The following is a 21,166-nucleotide window of genomic DNA, read 5'->3' on the forward strand; positions in this document are numbered from 1 at the left end:
TACGTACACACATACACAACAGACATCTTTAAGCCTCTCTCCTCAGGCGAGGCAGAGCAACATTCCATATGTCAAACTTAAACTGTGCTTGTGGACTCAGAGATACCACGCTTAATGTTTTCCGTCCCTCAGAGCCTCCAAAACAAGACCAAGCAGTTTCCTTCAACCTCACGGCATCTTTTTTCTCTTGATTCGGTTTGTTTTATTTCCAGTGAATCACTCGTGAAACAAGAGACAATGCGCCTAATGAACATCCACAATGGCTTGCGATTATCAGCAAACAAATACAAGCAAGACAACCAAAAAAAGCTTACTGTTATTGGGAGTTCTGCATTTGTCAAAAGTTTTGGGACACTACTAGTTTCTGTGAACGTTTTTGACTTTATAAGAGTGTACTTTTTCTTCCCAAAACACATAAAATTAAAGAAACAAATGTTGACAAATGGAGTCCTTCCTTGGAGAATAAAAAAGCCAAACCCCACCCACAGGTTCTCCACACTGTGATGTCAGGACCCATCAGCTTTATTCATTTTATATTATTATCTAGGCAAAACCTGATCTTCATACAGTGAAGATGAAGCCTCCACTTGAGAGGATGTGAAAAAAAAAAAAAAAAAAAAAAAAAAAAAAAAAAATATATATATATATATATATATATATATATATATATATATATATATATATATATAGTTATGTGTAATAGGGACAGTGTGAGTGTGAAGAACCTCTTAAAGGTTTACAGAACATTATCTTGATATAAAGGTTCTTTTAATCAATTTAAGAGGTTCGTCACTGTCAAACATCTCTATTACAAACACATCTGTGGTTCTTCTATGGCATCACTCAAAGACATCCTAAAGCACCTTTATATTTAACAGTGTGGGTATAGTTGGGTGGCAAAAAGAAAATGTCCTTTGTTGTCCCATATAACAATGAACAGAAATTGATTCCGTCTTTTTTCAGTATAGTAAACAAAATTAAATATTTAATAATAATAATTTAATACATTTAATTTAATTACAGCCCAATTTAATTCACTGATGTCTTTCATGTAGTGAAAACCAATGTATTTTCCATACTCCCACCAATTCAGCCTTCTGGCGATTTGGCTCCACCCACTCACATTGAAATTATAAGGAAAGTTTCGACCTTTTGAGAGAGGCACAATACAAGACAGCCGATCAGAATGACAGTATTTGCATAAACGATTCCAAAAGAGGTTTAAAACAGGTAAATAAAAGGTAAATATGAATGAACCCCTTAAACAGTCCAAAAGTGTTATTACAAACGTCTATTACCAGAGAATAGCCCACCAGTTTGTATAGAAGTCCCTGTAGTTACTGAATAATACACCTTAGTGTGTAATAAGCCCTGGAGTGTTAAGGGATTAACATAAACCTACACCAACGTTGTAAGAAAACAATACATTCTTAATTACATGAACAAAGTGTAGGATATAAAGCCATTGTCCCCAACTTTGGACAGACGTTTCCTTGCCAAACATTTGCTAAAACCCTGTGTGAACCCCGCTAGCGAATGAAAGCTTTTGGGGTCCAAAAGTGCTTTAAACAACTGAAAGATTTGAGTGCTGACATCCGAACAAGGCGGATGCGATGTGTGAGCGACTGTCACAAGTATTTACCCATGATATATATTTGTTTGGCCACAGTAAACCTGCTCAGTCTGTCACATGTTAAGCTACTTTCAACCCACCAATGAAAAGATTTATGTGAATTTAGCATTACAGCCTCCGTGGAAAGCTAGGTGTCCCCAAACTCTGCCTACAGAGCCCCCACGTAGGATGACAACAACAAGAACAAAGCAGGAGAAGACGTGCTCAACGACCCACACCACGTCAGATCAGCCAATAGCAGGAGAGCTGAGGCAGCGCTGAGAGCGCACTTGGAGCCGAGCCAAGCAACTTACTGTACTTCAGAATCAGGAAGTGGTCGCGAGCCTCCACGCCTGCCTCTAACCCCTCCCCCCTGCCACCTGCGCCAGTCCCACAGGATGCACACACACACACACACACACACATGCATACGCACCCCCAAATACACTCCGGTACACAACAAACACAAACGCACACAAACACCCACCCACCCACATGCACACAAAGACATGCATGCAACCCCACCTCCTCCCCACCACACACACACACACACAGAGCTACACCTACAGCTGCAAAATGAGTAAAACCACACAATGTACTTGTTTTTGTTCAACCCCCTCCTCCCCCCACCGCCACTGCTACCTCAGAAATCACAAGTTTACCCAAAACTGCAAGACGTGCCAGGGATCGTCTGCCACCGAGACATTTGTCGCCCCGCAGAAAACACAATCTGACCTGAAAAAGGTTCGGAACCTGCACAGAGCGAAGCGTTAAAACCTGACCGTTAAACTAACATAAGCTCCGTCACCGAACATTGAGTGCACTGTTAAAAGAGTAAGATCCTTGAGGAACTTTTTTGGAGGTTCTTCAGTTCGAAACTGTGGAGGAACCTTCTTAACAGCTAACAGACGCTACAGCTACCCACCCAGAAAGAGCCAGACCTCCTATTATGGACAATTATGGGACTCCCGCTAGCGGAGGGCTGTGGCATCGCTGCAGTTCGAACCAATGATACGGCCAAGGCTAAGATGACTGCACTAGTTGGGAGCATGAGCTGAATATATAAACAAGGAGAGGCCAAATAACCACAACCCCTGCTCCTTGACAACCCCACCAATCCTGCCATTTCCTCAAAAAGCCCACTAGCGGCCGTACACCCCGAGTAACCATATTTAGAGCCATTACCGTCAATATAACTCACAGCAGATCGTCTCGTTACACAATACAACCATAGCAGCTTCCTCTCAGCAGTGAAAAGTATTACTCTCTCAGAGCGTTCAACACCGCTGGCTTGTTTATTCCAACCTTGAGTGAGGGCTTGCTACTTAGACATGATTATTCGTACAGGCCTTCATCATACACTGATGCTGTTCAGAGACTGCTGTGTTGAACACCTGCAAACACACACACACACACACACACATATACACTGATACTGAACTTTATTAAGGCTACGAGGTTACATCAGAGTTCAACACACATACATATACAATTAAGCATATACACACACACACAGTGCAACCTGCCTAACGGACGATCTCACACACTCTCTGATTTCTCTGCCTTTCTCACCCCCACCCACCTCTGGTCTCGCTCTCTACTGCTCTCCTCTCTCTCTATCTTTGTCTCATCTACCCCTCTCGGTCTCTCTCTCTCTCTCTATCTCACTCTCCCAGTCTCTCTCTTACTGTCTTTCTCACTTGTCTTTCTCTTGTTCTCATGCTCTCCTCTTGCCGAATCTCTGCCTCTCCCGCTCCATAATTCTCTCCACAATTATTTGTCTCTCTTTAGCTTTTAACTCTCTTACTTTAAAGCAGCACTAAACTCTAAGAACATCCTGAGAAGAGAATATCCTGCTCTCTCTCTCTCTAAAACAATGATCTCACCCTCTTACCAGGAATCCGCTGATTGTTTTAAATACCTTCCACTCTCCACTCTGCTGGACTCGAGTGACTCTTTCTCATTGCCTCCGGAAAGGGGGGTTGGGGGGGGCTGGGAAAAGGACTGGGAAAAGGAAAGGGGGGGGGGGGGGGGGTGGTAAGGGGGTAAAGAAAAAAGCAAACGACCTTGGCAGAAAACGTCACGCTGATGTCTGGAGCATGACCGGGACCCGCTTCACCCGGGCTTGTTTTAAATTAGCAGTGGGCCGACCGGCGCGGGACCCCTGTAATTCAATCTGGAGAGAAAGGGGAAGACGGATCACAGGGGAAAGAAAGAAAGAAAGGAAGAAAGGAAGAAAGGAAGGGAAAGAGGGGAAAGAAAGATCTGCACATTTGGGCCGAGTTATTGTTGGCCATGAACCGAAGAATCCGATGATGAAACGAGTTGCCAAGGTACAGGAATACGTGGAATATTTTGTTCCTTTTTTCTCTCTCCCGAACTCAAACTTAAAACCATTTCTCTGGCAAACGCAAAGTTTAGTGGAGACACTGACTGCATAGCTGTGGTATGTTCACCTGGGATAAGCCTTGACAGAGCAGTCCAAGTGACGCAGTTAAGGAAAAAAAGAAAAAAGAGAAGAGGTTTACACCTGTGTAAATCTCCCGAGGGCTGAACCGGGCAGGTGGGCGCCGTTCAAACAGCAATAGTCAACACTGAGTACATTTGTGGTCTCACAACAATTCAAATCGGTTACGGTTCCTTAACAAACGATTCACCGCATTGCAAAATCTCAACTTTTTGACTTGAGTCTAAACCTGTACATTGTTTCCACATGAACAGTCCACATTTGAATCAAGTAGGCTATGTTCAATCATCTCCTTCAGTACAGGTCTGGGTCAGTGAGTTGATTCAGTCTTGATTCTTTACGAAATGATCCAATACATCATTGAACAATTCGATCGGTAGATCGCTGGAGTCCGAAGTGGAAAGTAGCTGCCTCGATGCCTTGCTGCCAGGGCTGTCTCGTAAGTCCCTGTAACTGAATCATAAAGGCTACAATATGCCCTGCCATTGCGAAGGTATCGACAGTGCTGTTTACCCAATAAAAAGTACCTTTAAAACTTTCCATAACCAAATTATGAAATCATCAACACATCCTGCTGTTGCCAAGGTATCAAGAGCTATTGCTAGCTGTTAGCATTTTGCCGCTATCATTTTTTCACCCTAAAATACTGTTTACAAAAGGATTGGATGCTGCAATTCAATTCGGACAAGACTGGATGACTCCCTACCTCTGAATTCTGTCCCAAGGCCTAGGTTGCATTTCTCAACTATTTGGACAGTAAAGGTACTGCTCTGTTTTAAATACAACTGAGAAAAGCATCTTATATTCAGACGGACGTAACCGCTATATCTTGTACAGCTTGTAATTAAATTGATTGGATAGTAAATTTCATGTTTATTAAGATAAGATGTAAACATGCTACATTGCTTACCTAGTCAGCCTGCTCAGACTGTCTTGAATGTGCATGAACGAGCACAGAAGAGGTTCACAATGCTGCAGTCTAGGCGATGGTATCCACTAACAGTATTCATTAGAAAGAATTAGAAAGACCACTTACACAGTAGACTGTGACATTAACAAGCATTTTTTAATTGTATCGATTAATATTAAAATAATCAAAATGGGCCATAATCAATCCTAACAGCACTGCAGCATCTGCAGATCACTTTTTCATTTTACACTCCCAGCAGTCAGCAATTCATGCAAGGGAAGCCCTCACATGAAAGTTTCACAAGATCCTTCACGCTTCTGACTCCATTAGGCCAGATTTTTAATAAGTGATCTTCCAAATGTGCAACGGCATCAGCATGTTTCCTGTTCGAGAGTGTGTGTGTGTGTGTGTGCAGTGCAGTGTGTAGGTTATATTTAGAGTGAACCCAATATTGACAAGCCAAGCTGCATATGACTCATTTGTGCCAACACAGACCAGTGACACCCCTGCTTCCCCCGAAGATTTCCTTAGGAACTATAGAATAATGTGTGGGTGTGCACATGTGTGTGTGTGTGTGTTTGCGCGCGTGTGTGGGTGTGTGTTTGCGTGTGTAGGTGTGCGAGACAGAGAGTACTGTGAGTGAGATATGCAGCTAGAGCCTGTGTGTGTATGTGTGTGGGATAGCCCTGGGCTGTGCCTGGCCCATATTCAATACTCCTGTCCCCTGCCCTGGCTTTGAGTGCCTGTGTGGATGTGTGTGTGTGTGTGTGTGTGTGTATGTGTATAGACTGTGAAGAGTAAAGACTGTCATGCCTGTTTAGTTCAGCCTGTGTTGACTCCTGGGAGGGCAGCACAGAGCACCAGACCTGCTGTGCATTGATACCTGCACTCTGCAGCACTAAAGTCCTGCATAGTACAGCACAGTGCACTATACTACCACACAGAGTTTTACAGTGACACACGGTACTGCATGGTACCACACCATATGTCTCAGAACAGTAACACTAGTCCACACTAGTGGACCCCCCCCCCAGCTCCATTCTCACACTGCAGGTGTCTTGACAGTTCTAAGTAATCAATGATCATGTCTTTATTTGTCTCGAAAAACCCAACTGCAGGTGAGTCAGTGAGTATAGGAGTGAGTGTGTGAAAGCTATCAGTGTGTGAGACTGTGATCGTATGGCTGGATACAGTCTGGCAGATAACTACATGAATGAGTGTGTCTGACTGAATGGACACGAGCAGGACCGCCAGGTTTCGCCTCTGGACACTTCCAGGAACAAATGCACACCCCTGATGGTTGCTGGACGCTGGACACATGGCCCGCTGGGTAACACGCTGAGAGTGCAGTGTGTATTGTCTGTGCTGCACAAGTAAGGACCTGGATAGGTGTGAGGCACAAACAACCAGCAGCACCAACACACTCCTAAAATAACCTGGTGACTAAACCCGCCCACACACACTCGCACATACACAGAATATCACTGGAAATAGAACACTGACTAACTGCTTTCGCCTTATCTGATCAAAATAACACTGACACTAACTGCCCTGTAATTCAACCTGATGGCACTCTTACAAGTTAGAGCTGACACTAAATGAAGTGCAATTCTTACTCATTTATTCCTATAAAAACAGCATTCCCATGAGCGTAAGAGCAGGGATGTACTGGGATGAGCTTTTTTTACTGCAGGTACGCTGAGAAACCAGCTCCACACCAACACCAGACCAGTATAAACCATCTTGGTTGCCCAAGATGCTGTGGAGCATTTTTCTCTCGTCCTTCTTGCTTAACCGTGGTAGTAAATAAACCTCTGGTTATCGCTACTAAGCGTTGCTCTTTCCCATACACACTCACACACAGACACACACTTGCTCTAATTCCGGCGAGCTGTGTTTAACTGCGACTTGTGTGTAAGTAAGTCTGTCTGACTGATCCTTTCACGCAATTAGACGCTAATGAGTGGGGGATGAGCCTTTGATAGGCATTAAGGGAGAGTGAAGGAGGGCACACTCGGCAGCACCAATGATCGGATCTGAAAGGCTTTTTGTTTCGTTTTTTTAATAGATTGATATTAAGCCTTATCGCATTCCAATCCTTTGCTACTTATTTATTTGTTTCACTGCTATTGACAGCTAATTCAGCCCATTTGTTCACTGGACACTCACACAGTGTTTCACACTGTCTCTGTAATGAACTAGACAACCCTATACAACATCACGGTTTATAACTTCAGTGAGGGAATACAATTTGCGAATATGGGACGTTATTATTACACATATATACAACACATGGGACATATTTTTACGCGTAGGTATTTATCTGTATATAACACATATGGGACGTATTTTTACACATAGACACTTACATGTATATAATACATATGGGACATATTTTTACACATCGATACTTACATGTATATAATACATGACATTTTTATGTGTCAGAATGTAAATGTATATAATATATATGGGACATTTTTACATATAGCTATATGTATATAGAAATATAGATACTAGGGATTCACAAAAAATCGTTTCAACATCGTTATTGCAATGTGCTCATGCAACAGTCACATCACTGGGCATGCAATGTCAAAAACGCTCAATACAAAAAGAAAAAAAAAAATATATATATATATATATATATATATATATATATATATATATATATATATATATATATATGACACACAGTTGGTCCTGGCAGTGATAATAGCGTCTGGTTCAGAGTGGTGACTGATAATGCCAATAGGCATGAGTGTCATCCCAACACAACGTAACAGAGGAACAACAAAAGCCCTGTCTGAACTTCAGGAGCTTCGGCGCACACACAGACAGACACACACACTCGCTCCCTCTCTCTCTCTCTCTCTCTCTCTCTTTCTCTCTCTGTCAAAATCTGGAGCTCAGTCAAACATGCCATTGTGCTGACGTGGGACGGCTATGGGAACATGTTTTCATACCCTAGGCTTGTGTTCTGAGAGTGCGCTGGTGGGCTTATTCAAACAAGCGGGACAGGACAAAAACGATGCCTTTCGCATTTACAGCTCCACCGCAGTGCGCTCAACTTTACCACACTGTCCAGTGCAAAGATAAGTGTCTCCAAAATATGCTTTATTATGTGTGAATCTAACATGCAGCGTGGAGATCTAACAGAAGATAACAGAAGAAGCCTGTGAGCCACTGAGTTCTGTTGACGTGGAACTCACACCACTGCTCTCCTCCACTGACTCAATCACTTTTAGGGAGATCAGTAGTCAGATATAGATAATGTTCTCATACCCTTAGTTGTCCATGTATTTATAGATGCATTTATGACATTAATATCATGCTGAGCACTGGTTGCAGAGTTTACCAGGAACAGCACAAAGGAACGCCAAATGCTCTGTGTCATGACAGTAACCTGTCTTTCTGTAGGCACCTACAAGTCTATAAGGAGTTTAAATGTGGGGCATATATACATACATACATACAAATAAATGGGATATTATTAGATGCAATTAGACACTGGTTTTATATATACATATCTATAAATATATAAACACACACATTTCTCTTTCTCCTGTAAAGTTTCCTGCAATTTGAGTTTTTTAAAGTTTCTGGGTGACAATATACAATACAAAATTAACAATATACATGTGTTTACATACGTTTAGTTAATTGGTAAATTTTATATAAGTTGGTTCATTTTTAATAAGTAAACAACTCATCTGATATATCCTGATATATAGCTCAAGTGTGTGTAGAAAATAAAATAAAAATACCCATCTTAGTTACTCAGGGGTGCCCAAAGTTTTGGACACACACACACACACACACACACAGAGACCAAGATATATAGGTATATAAATGTTACTGAACAATGAACCAGACCGCCAAGAACGAGCAGTTTCCCCCCTTTTATTAAATAAAAAATACTTTTAAAGCTCGGTTCTCCTGCAAACACAGAATTCATAACTCTACATGCGTGCTTTTATGGATTTAGAAGAAATAACTCAAAAATAACGGAGACTGAGGTCCGTCTCTCTGCGCCAAGCAAACAAAGGAATGCAGGCTGGAACGCGTTGTATTTTTCTCCCCACCCGTTTTCCGACAAGCCCCACCACCTGCGCTACGGTTGGCGGACTGTTTGTCCTGTCAGCCAATCACAGCGCTGTATGCAAATAAAACGCATGAGAGTGCCAAAAATGAGCCAATCGAGGCGTGTGGGAGGCGGGGCTTCTCCCGAAAATAGGTGGTGGCGAAGTGGAAACAACAAGGCAGCGTAAAATGCTGCATCACCGCATTGGTGAAGGAGGAGGAGGAGGAGGGGGGGGGTCACAATTTTGGATGGGAACAGGATTTCGTACACCACCAGCAGCTCCCGTAGAAACGTTTCACCAGGATTGTTCAAACGCTAGCGTTTGTCTGTTAATCAGATCAAATCGCGACTAGAAAAGCACAGCAGATGTGTGTGTGAGTGTGTGTGTGGGAACTAAGGGCTAACGCAGGCTAATGCTACATTCATACATCCTCCCAGCTGAAGACAAAGCCAAGTCATTCATAACAAGCGGGCTCACGGTTCACCACAGCGAGCAGCCCAAAACAGACCAGATCTGAGGCGTTTCATTAAAAAATAAACAGATGATTTTCATGAAAATAATAAAAAGGGCCGGAGAGCACGTTTCTGCAACCCGAGGGCTTCGTCTGGCCACAACAAGAGCACTTGGAGCTATTCGCTAATCGCTGCACTTGTTTACAACCGAGTCCGCGCTGACTCCCACAACTCCAGATAATCACATGCCTAGTCTGATCTCCAGTCCTCGATCCCCCGTGATTTCCCCCAAATGAAGGGGAGCTTTTGGTAACTCGTCGTCCGGGCTCACATTCCGACGGAGAGACCGAGGGGGGAAAAGGGTCGCTGCTGCTTTAAATGGCGCCCTCGGGCAACACAGGGCTGCTGCAGCCCCCCTTACACAGCAGATATTTCTGCTGATATTTGTGTGGATTAATGGAGGGATGGGGGAAGGGGGGAAGGGGGGGGGGTTGGTGGTGGTGTAATGCGGTGGCTCCGGGTTGGAGCGCGCTGTGCACGGCAGAACAAAGCCAGCCGGAGAGCTGCTTTTCTGCAGCAGCAGCAGCAGCAGGCAGGGTAGGCACATTCCCACAGCAGCAGGCTGCTTTTCACTGGGATGCACTTGCAAAAACTAAAAGTGACACGGCACGGCTGTGTTCTCCATGTGCAGGAGAGGACTGCGCTTATTAACATAACCCTTGATATGCTAATCATAACAACTGTAACAGTAGTGGAAGTAGATTGGGTGACAATAACAATAGTAGTAGCAGCGGTAGTAAAAGCAGGGGTGTAGGAGAAGTAGAAGTAGTAGACGTACTGGGATTACAATAACAACAACAATAATAATATTAAGAATAATTATAACAAAAAGAAGTAATAATAATAGTAGTTGTTGTTGTTGTTGTACTTTCTACAAAAAGGGTCCTCTGACTCTTTTATTAGAACTGTTAAAGAATTAGCATAATAAAAATGATTCATTTCGCTTTAAAATCCATATTATTAAAACAATAACCCATGCAATGACCAGTTGAAGGTATGTGAAGGCAGGGACAGGGTGAACTACAGTGGAGCCCTCGAGGCGAGGAGGTGGTGGTGGTTGTGGAGGGGGGGGGGGGGGGGGGGGGGTCCGTCTGTTTGTGTGCCACTTGGTCGGTCAAGGCTTCCGCGAGTGACAGCTTCTGTTCCCTCCTCGAAAACAAGGGCCATGCCTGACCCCCCCCCCCCCCCCTTCTCCTCCTCCTCACCACCACCACCACTACCACCCCTCCTAAACCCCCTCCGAACCCCTCCACCCTTCCTCCTCCTCCAGGATGGCAACGCATCCAACTCCTGTGCAAAAACAGGCAGCCGGCCGCTCGGGCTCTGCAACACAACAGGATGCGGCCACGTCCCACGGCGCGCGCGTCGTTCACGTGCACCGTGCTTGGTCAGGGTGGTCAATGCAATGCATAAAGAAACGGTTCCCTCCGCTCCGAGCCTCAAGCGCCCCCTCCTCTCTCCCTCTCTCTCTCTCTCTCTCTCTCTCTCTTTCCCTCTTTGCACAAGCACGAGTTCCTAACAGCGAGCAGCGACTCGAGCTCGAGCTTCACGTTGAGTGAAGTGCAGAAACACAAACAAACAAACAAACAAACAGACAGAAAACACGAGTCGAGTCCACTTACCTTCAACTTCCCTCTGTTTTGCTCTCGTAATCCAGCCCGTTCGTGCGCGTGCTTAAAAAAATCAATGTCTTTCACATGATGACTTCCTTCCAGACTCCTCTAAAGCCTCCCCGTGCAGGAAGATCAAAGCCTGCACGCTCTCTCTCTCTCTTTCTCTCTCTCTCTCTCTCTCTCTTTCTCTATTTTCTCAGCGTCAAGTTTGGGATTAGAAGACCCTTCAGCGTGCACGCGCGCGCGTTTGTGTGAATCGCTCTGTTGATGTGCAAGTGTGTATGTGTGTATGAGTGCGCGCGCGCGTGTGTGTGTGTGTGCGCGCGCGGTGATCCCGTGCAGCATGCAGCTCTTCGTCTCCTGTGTTTGGTACTGAAGCGCTACGCCTCCTCCCTCCCACTCTCTCTCTCTCTCTCTCTCTCTCTCTCTCTCTCTCTCTCTCCGCCAGCGTTGTTGACATTCGCCGAGTGACGTCACCTCCCCCTGCCCTCATTCACACACACACACACACACAAAGCAGCGCGCGGGCGCCTGCGCCAACCCAATAAATAAATAAACAAATAAGTCAGCAGATAAATACATAAATAAACAAACAAATACACAAGTGGACGGATGGCGGGCGGGCGGGCAGGCGGGCGCGCGCTCACAGCGTTGGGGAACGGAGCGCGGGGGACGTAGCGGATTTTCAGAATCGGCGTCGGTTCACTACGGCCACACAACCCGGGGGGCGCGCCAAAAACACAGAGAGAAAACACGCGCGCAAACGAGCTTAGAGAATCAGCGTAATGGCGCAGCACTGACGTTACCTTACTACAACTACCAGATCTGACTGATGACAGTAATCCTAATGATAATAACAACACGAATAATAAAAATAATGCAGCTAGTGTTTATATTAATATTAATATTAATTAATATCATTAATATAAGAACAGAATACGGTAAATACTCATGTAAATACTCAAAATAATAAACGAATCACATCTATACATAATAAAAAAAACTATAAAAACATATTACAATATACGATATAGTAATAACTGTAATAACTATTCATACAGTATTAAAACAGCGACAACAAAAATAATACAAAAAATTACAACCTTTTATCAAGAACAATTATTTTGAATGTAATTATTATTGTTATTAAGAATAATGACCGTCATGTCTGTCACCATTACTATACTATATTGCTAACTGTTATTATGTATTAAGAACAACATCAAATGATATGCTCTGATAATTGAGAGATGATATTTATCCAATAAAACATTTACTTGTTTATTATTGTTAATTATATTGACTGTTATAATGAGTGTTGGCTACTAATATTATACGCACATTTACTTCATTATTAACAAGAAGAGTGATAATGAAAAGAAGAAAGGCAGTGATGGCAGCGAATGATAAACATATGAAACAGTAATCTAATGATTACTAATATTCGTACTGTTCTTTTCCAACAATGAAGAGGAAAGATGTGCCAGAGGAGGTGAATCCGAGTCTGTGTTTTGGATCACAGTCTTTTTAACACAGGCGGGCTTTGTTCTGCCCACACGCCCCAGCCGCTCTGGGTGGGAAGAGTTTCATTTAGAGGGGAGAACTCTTCCCCCTCATACAGGAGTGTACGCGTCTGTGTGTGTTTCTGTGCAAAAGCTAGAGTGTCCTCTTATTCCGTTATCCTGGAGAGCGTGATTTGGAGTGGAGAGCTGTTAATCATTCATATTTACTTCCTGAATGCTATTAATTGATACCCAATGCCATGCAATCTAATCCTCACAGCAATGTTATATCATCTAGTGTGAAGCCTTCCCAGAAGAGTAGAGGCTGTTATTGCAGCCAAGAGGAGAAAGCTCTCTATTAACACACTTGATTTCAGTAGAACCAGTAGAGGAGCACTCCTTTCCGAACATGATTTGGCAGTAATTGTGCTGAGGTAATCTTTTGCTGATATGATTGGATGTACTGATAAAATAGATCTGCAAGGCTTACAAGATCAGCATGAACCCCTGGATGAATACTGTCTATGCTGACTCAGGTTATTTATCCTGTACGGTTTGGAGCAAAAATCAGAGACCACCCTTGGCTTATTTCATTTCCAGTCAAAGCTTCCATTCAGTTTAGGAGACTCTCTTTCAGCATTTCTGCAGAACTCAGCAGCAGTCAGACGTTCAGTCTGAAGGTTCTTTAATACTCCCTTTATGTACGAATATTAATGCATCCTTTATTAAGGTAAGCGTCCCTGCCCACATACTTCTGTGCATCCTTTTCGTTGGCATGGATGTTAAGCAGTACATCCACTAGAGGGCACTTCACGTCGGTGGAGGAGGTGGTGATAATGTCAATTTCACACCGAATGCAGAAAATTCACCGCTGTCCTTTTAAAGATATTATTTTCAATGGGATCTGCTTGAACTATCAGCTACACTGCCCCCCGCAATTTCCAGCGGTACTACTCTGTTCCATCCACATCCATGAACTTGTAGATACCGTGCACATATATGCTCCGCCCGTATCCGTATTTAACGCTGGGCATAAATAAACCTTTAGACGTTGGAGCAGCTTCTGTGGCAGCTTCTACTAATGCCTGCCTGAAGAATTCTTCTGTCCCTACTTTCTTACGGCTTAGAAGAAAAACACAGTGTGCATGAGCAGCGATCACTCACACACACCATTACCACACCACACACACTCATATCCCCAAGCCCAACACACACGTACACATAGGCGGATGGTTGAAGTGGCATTCCTGCACTCCCTGACCTTTCCTTTGGGGCATTCTGTCAGGGGCCCGAAAAAAAAAACTGGAGGGGGGCTGGAGGACAAAAACAGATCCATACGTGTGTGTGAGAAAGAAAGAAAGAGAGAAAGAGAGAGAGAGAGAGAGAGAGAGAGAGAGAGAGAGAGAGAGGGAGGGGGAAATAAAGAGATTACAGAGGCTATTCATATTAATTTTTTTGGTTCCTTAAAGAACCTGTGTCGACAGAGGGTCGAGAGAGTGTGTAGAACCTTTATAAAAAGTTTAAAGAACCAAAACTCAAAGCAAAAAGGGATTCTATTTAATACCAAAAAAGGTTTGGCTTATAACAACAGTGGAACCCTCTTTAGTGCTGTATAGAACCATTTTAATATGTTCGAAGAAAACAAAGTTATATATAGAGAAGAAGCATTTACCCAAACAAGGAACCAGTTAAGTTGTCAGGGTTATGTATAGAACCACTGTTCTAGGAAGGAACTAAGACCTGTCTGTTTAAAGAACGTATTCTAAAGGCTCTGTACAAATGTAAGGGTTCTTGCGAGAGCCTTTAAGGTTTAAAAAGGTTCCTCACACTCACATCTCATCTTTAGTTTTTTTTATTTATTTTATTTTACTTCATTTTCTACTCAATTTAGAAGGCCAATTACCCAATTCCTGTTCATATGAACTCCCCCTTTCACTAGCAATGAGCCCAACACTGGGAGGGTGAAGACTAGCACACGTCTCCTCTGACACATGTAAAGCCAGCCACCGCCTCCTTTCTAACTACTGCTGCATTGCACTGGGAGTCATGTGTTAGGAGGAAGTGCCATCAACTCATCCCTGAGCGAAAGCAATTCGCGCCAATTGTACTCTCTTGGACTCCAGCTGCTGATGGCAAGGAGCATGACCAGGCATTCCAAGCAGTGATCATCAGTTCATAGTCTTAAGGCAGCGCCTTAGCCTACTGGACCACTCTAAGCCCCCCCTCACTTCTCATCTTAACATAGGAACCAGACTACTGAGTCAAATAAATATATAGAGCCGCTGTATAGAACCCTTTGCTTAGTGTGTACGTAAATATAACATACTCCAAACACCTATATAGGACCTATATAGTGCTAATGTACTGAACATTGTAATCAAGGGGCTCTGCCAGGGATTTTGGGCCCCACAACGTCTACTCAACCCATTTCTAGGGCCCCTGTTATCCTAGTTAACCCCACCTAACCCCACATATCAGATGATGACATATGTATCGCTACACCTATAGCATATCTGTGTGTGTGTGTGTGTTAAGGCAGGTCGTCGTGTGTATGACGGTGTTGTTTTCCGCCCACCACGTTGGACAAACATTGCGTTTTTATGTCAGGAAGTGTAATTAGCAGTAATGCAAACAGCATGCACCGTGTCTGGGGCTGAGAGAGAGAGAGAGAGAGAGAGAGAGAGAGAGAGAGAGAGAGAGAGAGAGAGAGGAAAAGAGAAAGGTCAGACGGACAGAGACAGATGCACCTCCGCGCTCTGTCTGTCCTATGTTCTGGCCGACACAACTGGTCAACTGACCTCCTCCTCAAAAAGGCTGTACAACACACATGCAGTCGTGGGCAAAAATATTGGCACCCCTGCTGCACTTCTTTCAGAAAACACACCACATCTCCCAGAACACTGTTACAATTACAGATGCCTTGGTGTTCATACATTTATTTATTTTTTTTATTTAAAAAAAGCCTAAAATCAGTCTATTCATGTAACCATGAATGAGCTTCTTACACCTCTCTCACCTCTGGATTTTGGAGCACTCTTCTGCCAACTGCTCCAGGTCTCTCAGAATGAAGAGGTGCCTTCTCCCAACTGCTGTTTTGAGATCTCTCCACAGGTGTTCTTTAAGATTTAGATCTGGACTCACTGATGGTCACTCCCAAACTCTCCACTGCTTTGTCTTAAACCATTTCTGGGTGGTTCCATTCAGACGGTGACACACTGCTGATCCCTGTGCCTGCAGGTCTGCCTGAATTGGTTTGGAAGTTGATTGAGGTTCTTCAGCCACAATACGAACGATCCCTTGCTGCATCCTTCCATCACGTTTTCTCTTCCGTCTACGTCCAGGGATGTTAGCCACAGTGCCTTGTGACTACAGTGACCTACAGCCTTGATATTATCTATCATTTTCTGCAATTTTGGGCACACAAATATTAAGTAAATTTTTCGTCTTGGTTAATATATTTTTTATAGTATATATCGTATTGGAGACCCTCACCTCAGCAGGTGGTCTGCATGGGCTACATGAAGCGGCAGCTCTGGCTGGAAGGATGTTTTAAAAAGGAAACCTTGATCTGAAAGCATATTTGTGTATGTTGGAGCTCAGAGAGGCAAAGTTCAGGTTTGGCTACTGAAGCAAACTGCTACCTGCCTGCTGCAGATTCTGCCTGCTTCTGCCTGGTAGCCTTGTGGATCCATATGGCAGATGGGATCTGCAGAAGTGAAGATTTGAAAGTGAACAGATTGGGAACATAAACACAAACACCTGAACATTTTTACAGTGTATGCAGCTCTGCTCACATGTGGCCATTTCCCCCCATATAATCAGCTGCTTGTCTCTTCACATTCTCTGCGGTTCCAAGCAAAAACTCATATTTTTTTCCTGGATTACATAAATGAATAGTAATATGATTCCAGATCTAGGAAAAGAACCGTGAAATGCGTCCCTCCGACTGGATGTCCCAGAGTGAGTGGACGTGCAGAAACTCATGCATGATGTGAAATGCCATCCCGTCATCATTTTTTCCACATATTCCACGAGGCAACCTAAGTTCAAGGCTGACACACTATCATGATGCTTAAATAAGAGACTTCCTTGTCATTCTTTGTCAAGAGTAACATCAAAGTCTCTCAAGCCACCTTCTAGGAATCTAGGATCATGAGTTGCACACTGCTTCCCAAAGCAAAGCATGATTTATGGATGCTTTAGTATCCAACACATGGGTGATGACTAATGAGGAATGACTTTGCAAATGGGTTTGTTTGTATTCAGGATCAAGGGGAATTCCACTGATTGTTCAAAACAAAGTCATTCAGAGTGGTTTGGTATGAGAGGGTGCGTTCTAGACAAACTTACAGAGTCATTGTGGTTCACAGTGGTGGTGAATAGAACCAATTGACTGAGTTTAGAGTTTAACGCCTCCAAAAAGCACAGACAAAAAAGCGATTATGCGGATCGGTTACATATAATATGTTGTCTGACGTCTGAAGACGTCTGAACTGCAAACTGTAAACTCTGAGGAAACCAACTGCTACTAAGTGGGTAATATTTCTATGTTATATACAATGTATAACCACATTTCATGAGACAGTAGAGAAAGTACAGGATAAGGTTTAGTCTGAAATGCACTTCTGAACATACATCCACACCGGAGGAGGTTCTAAGGAAACGATTTGCCACCAATTTACCATCATCACTTATAAATCTTAGAAGACACATGCAGCTTTAATGATGGTTTCAAGCACTAAATAAAATGGCCATATTTGTGTTGTGGACATGCCAACCCCTGGTTTTATTCACCACCACTGTAAAGAAATCTAAGGGTGTTTTCACACCTGCACTCTTTAGTCTGGGTTAAATTGGAATCTGGTTCATTTTCACCCTTGGATTTGATTGGGCACATGCAAATAGGGCTGCACAATATTTGAACAAAAAAAAAACACCAGAAGCGAATGATCCAACATCTCATGATATTAAAAACGCATTCTGTGTATCTGTGATTGGAGAATTAAATACATGGCAATGGTTATATGGTATGTCATGGAAAATCACAACACTGCAAAGTTTCCTTCTGCATTTAGCAGCAAAAAAGCAACATTTAATTCAATAGACCCTACATGACATTTGGCGTTCTGCGGTGTGACAACTGCACATGCCCACATTGCAATAACGATGCTAAAACAATATATTGTGCAGTCCTAGGTGTGAATACAGCAATCGCACTCGAATGTGGACCAAAACAACTTCAGCGTGACCCTCCAGAGGAGGTGGTCTCGGTTCGGTCCCAAATTAACCTTGGAGCAGTTTGTTTGTGGTGAGAACAATGTTATCTGACCTCGATCCGATCCAACTATCAGGTGTATAGTATACTATATATACTATACCTTCCTCCTGTATTTACTTTCTTGCTCCTGCCCCTGACAAATCTGACCACTGGTTTCTCACATGGTTTGTTGTGATGCATTCTGGTGTGCTTGAATTTGTACCTGTGTGAAAACAAACCAAACCAAGGGGAAAACTCGTACCAGACTTGTACCAGAGCAAACAAACCGTAGGTGTGAAAATGCACTAGGTCACAGAGTTTCTCTACAGTGAACCAGGTCACACCAAACTAACTCTGAATGACCAAACAACTGAATTCTACAGAAGGGCTAGAATTCCCCTTTAACTCAGATTTACACAATGAAATCTGGATGTTGGAAAACACATGAGAGTATGGGCAAAATCCAAGCTTCAAGGCTGCAACTACTGTTTTTAGCCATGCCACGTAATTCTGTCCATTTTTATAGAGAACTAAAGTCTTCTCGGTCACAGAAACCACAGAAACTCAATGCGGTTTAAAGCAAGTGTGTGATGATTTAGGCATGATGCTAATAGGTGGGGCATACAGATCCATCACGTTAGCCTCGTAACTCTAGCGCAAAGCTACAGTAGCAACTTCAGCCTGAACTTTAAACTGCAGAAGATACGTTAGAAGAAGCACAGCTTTATACTCAAGGCCTCAAATATTGCAGCTCACTGCACTTCTTCACACGGCGGTGTTTCGACAACTCATCCAGCACATGTCAAATCCTGTAGCTGCCGAAAGAGTTGACTCATAACACTCGAGCTCGGCGTCAAATCAAAACAGTCAACTCCCCCCCCCCCAACCGCCCTCCACCTGAAACAAGACGAACGCATCCCCGTCGGTCACGGAGTCATGCTTCAGCCGGCGATGACTCATTTCACTGGGAGATTAATTGCCGTTGCGGTCGCAGCGAGACAAAAGCGTGCCAAGAAAAAAGGGGAGGCAGGCCTCGGCAAAGGCCCGAAGACGCAAAAGGCAGCCGCGGAGGCCAGGGTCTGCCAGCATGGGTTCGGGAGCCAGAGACCGTGATTACGTCAATGAGTGCTAGAAAGCCCCCGAGGCGCAGAGCGCTAACCGCCATTCACAACACAGGCAACCTGCTTCAACTCAGCCAGCTCGGGTTACCTGTAGTGCAAGCAGCTCCCTTGGAGTCAGACAGGTGTGTTTGTGTGTGTGTGCACACCTACAAACACTTACGCTCACATGCGTGGGCACCGAAGGGTATTTCACAAATGGTTAGCCTTAGAATAACCCTAGTTTTTCTCAGTCAGTGATGGATAGGCCCAGCATCAAGTATGGGGGCATGGACATGCAAGCGTGAAGGTGCAAAGTAATCCTAGCCCGCCTTATTTTTCTTAGGCCACCAATCACTGCATTTTAGCTGTTTCGCAACAGACTTGCATTTTCCTTGGATGCAATATGGACAAAAGTATTGGGACACTTGCTTATTCACTGAATCTTCTGAGCTTATTAAAAAAAGAGTTGGAGAAACCTGGAGTCTCTACTAGATTTTGGAACATTGCTGTGAGAATTAGTGAGCTCAGTCCCAACTCATCCCAAAAATAGTGGACAGAGCACCACCATCATTTCAGAGAACACTGTTCCACTGCTCCACAGCTCAGGACTGGGGGGGGTCTTTATGCATGGCAATAGGTTTATGTTTAAATGCTGCCAAAAGTCCTATTCTCCTTTTGTATTGGCAGGACTTCTCAAGAGGACATAGACAAGGTATGTGTGTGCATTTGCACATCTGTGTCAGCAATGAGTGCAGCTTAAAATGGCTAAATGCATTCATTAGAAGGGGTATCCACAAATGTTTGGACATTTTGGAAGCTCTAGATGTGATCAAAAGATGTACTGTATCAACATATGGCTGATGAGTCATTCCAGGCTATCTTGAGTAGACTTGTATTACATACAGTTATTGATACACATGGACGAAAGTATGCTGCATAGCTAAGAATAGCAGTGCTCATCTCAAAGCCTGACTTTTGCCCATACTTTTCTATGTTTTTACAGCTAAACACACTTCAGACACCAAACCTGTCTTGGCACATTGTGTGCTCTGCTAGTCTTGGCTCATTGCTTTAACATTCGATTGCAGAATATACAGACTATATGACTGTAGAAGGGATAAGTGGGGATGTTTGAGAACCTGGGCTGGATTTCTGGACGGAAGTTATCTGGCTAAGAAATCCTGCTTTGTGCAATAAACCTTTCAGGTCACGCCCCCCAAAAAAACCTGCAAATCAACAAAAAAGCCAATCGTCTGCATCCAAACATAGGAAGATGAACTGACGAGACACGCTCTTTCTCTACAACACACACCCACAGGATGTGCACACTCACATACACACATGCAGTACCACTCACACACAAAACAAGAGGTCAGATGTTCAAACATGTCCCTGCTGACAGGTGAGTGAAGTAAGTGTCGGGGTGTTTGGAAGGAGGTAGGCTTTGGCCCATCTCACATGAGCTGTCATGTAGCTATGGTGGTGCTGAACAGGTCACATTGCACATATAATTCAGAGCCAACATTTATTTGCTTCAAAAACTAGTCAAACAAGTGTTAAAACACATGATTTAGTGAAACAACATGGACAGACCTTGTTTTACATATAAGCTGAAACTGGAACTATTCGTCAGTTGGAAATGCAGTGAAAAGGCAGTTAAAAGGAAGGGTGGAGATCACATTGAGCTGCTTGTGGGATTGCTAGAAAGGCAAATCAAAAACTTTCATTTCACTGGAAACATTCTTTCAGAAGATTTCAGTGGCAGACATTTCCAAAGTAGCATCTAATCATGGCTAATGCATTTAATTCAATTCAATTCAATTCAATTCAATTCAAAGTTTATTTATATATCACCTTTCACAACAAGTGTTGTCACAAAGCACTTTACAGAGATCCAGGTCCACGCCTCTTATGAGCAAGCACCACAATGGAGGTGGTAGCGACAGTGGCAAGGAAAAGCTCCCTCATACTAAGAGGAAGAAATCTTGAGAGAATCCAAGACTCAGTCAGAGGAACCCATCTGCCTTAGGTCGACCTGCACAGCACAAACAAACAAACAAACAAACAAATAACACAAAAAAAAAACTAGACAGAGAGATAATGAAAGG

At 43.5% G+C, this 21,166-nt stretch overlaps 1 protein-coding gene across 1 annotated transcript in view; it reads right to left on the reverse strand.

Moving 5' to 3' along the window:
• The window catches only part of bach2b (BTB and CNC homology 1, basic leucine zipper transcription factor 2b), a 134,214-nt gene extending 122,663 nt beyond the window's left edge, over nt 1-11,551 (reverse strand). Inside the window, exon 1 of the mRNA XM_072678479.1 lies at nt 11,209-11,551. The gene's annotated coding sequence lies outside the window, so the exon portion shown is untranslated. The remainder of the gene's footprint in view (nt 1-11,208) is intronic.
• Nucleotides 11,552-21,166: the final 9,615 nt, after the last annotated feature.

This window comes from Salminus brasiliensis, chromosome 1 (genome assembly GCF_030463535.1).
Source record: "Salminus brasiliensis chromosome 1, fSalBra1.hap2, whole genome shotgun sequence".
Classification (NCBI taxonomy): domain Eukaryota; kingdom Metazoa; phylum Chordata; class Actinopteri; order Characiformes; family Bryconidae; genus Salminus; species Salminus brasiliensis.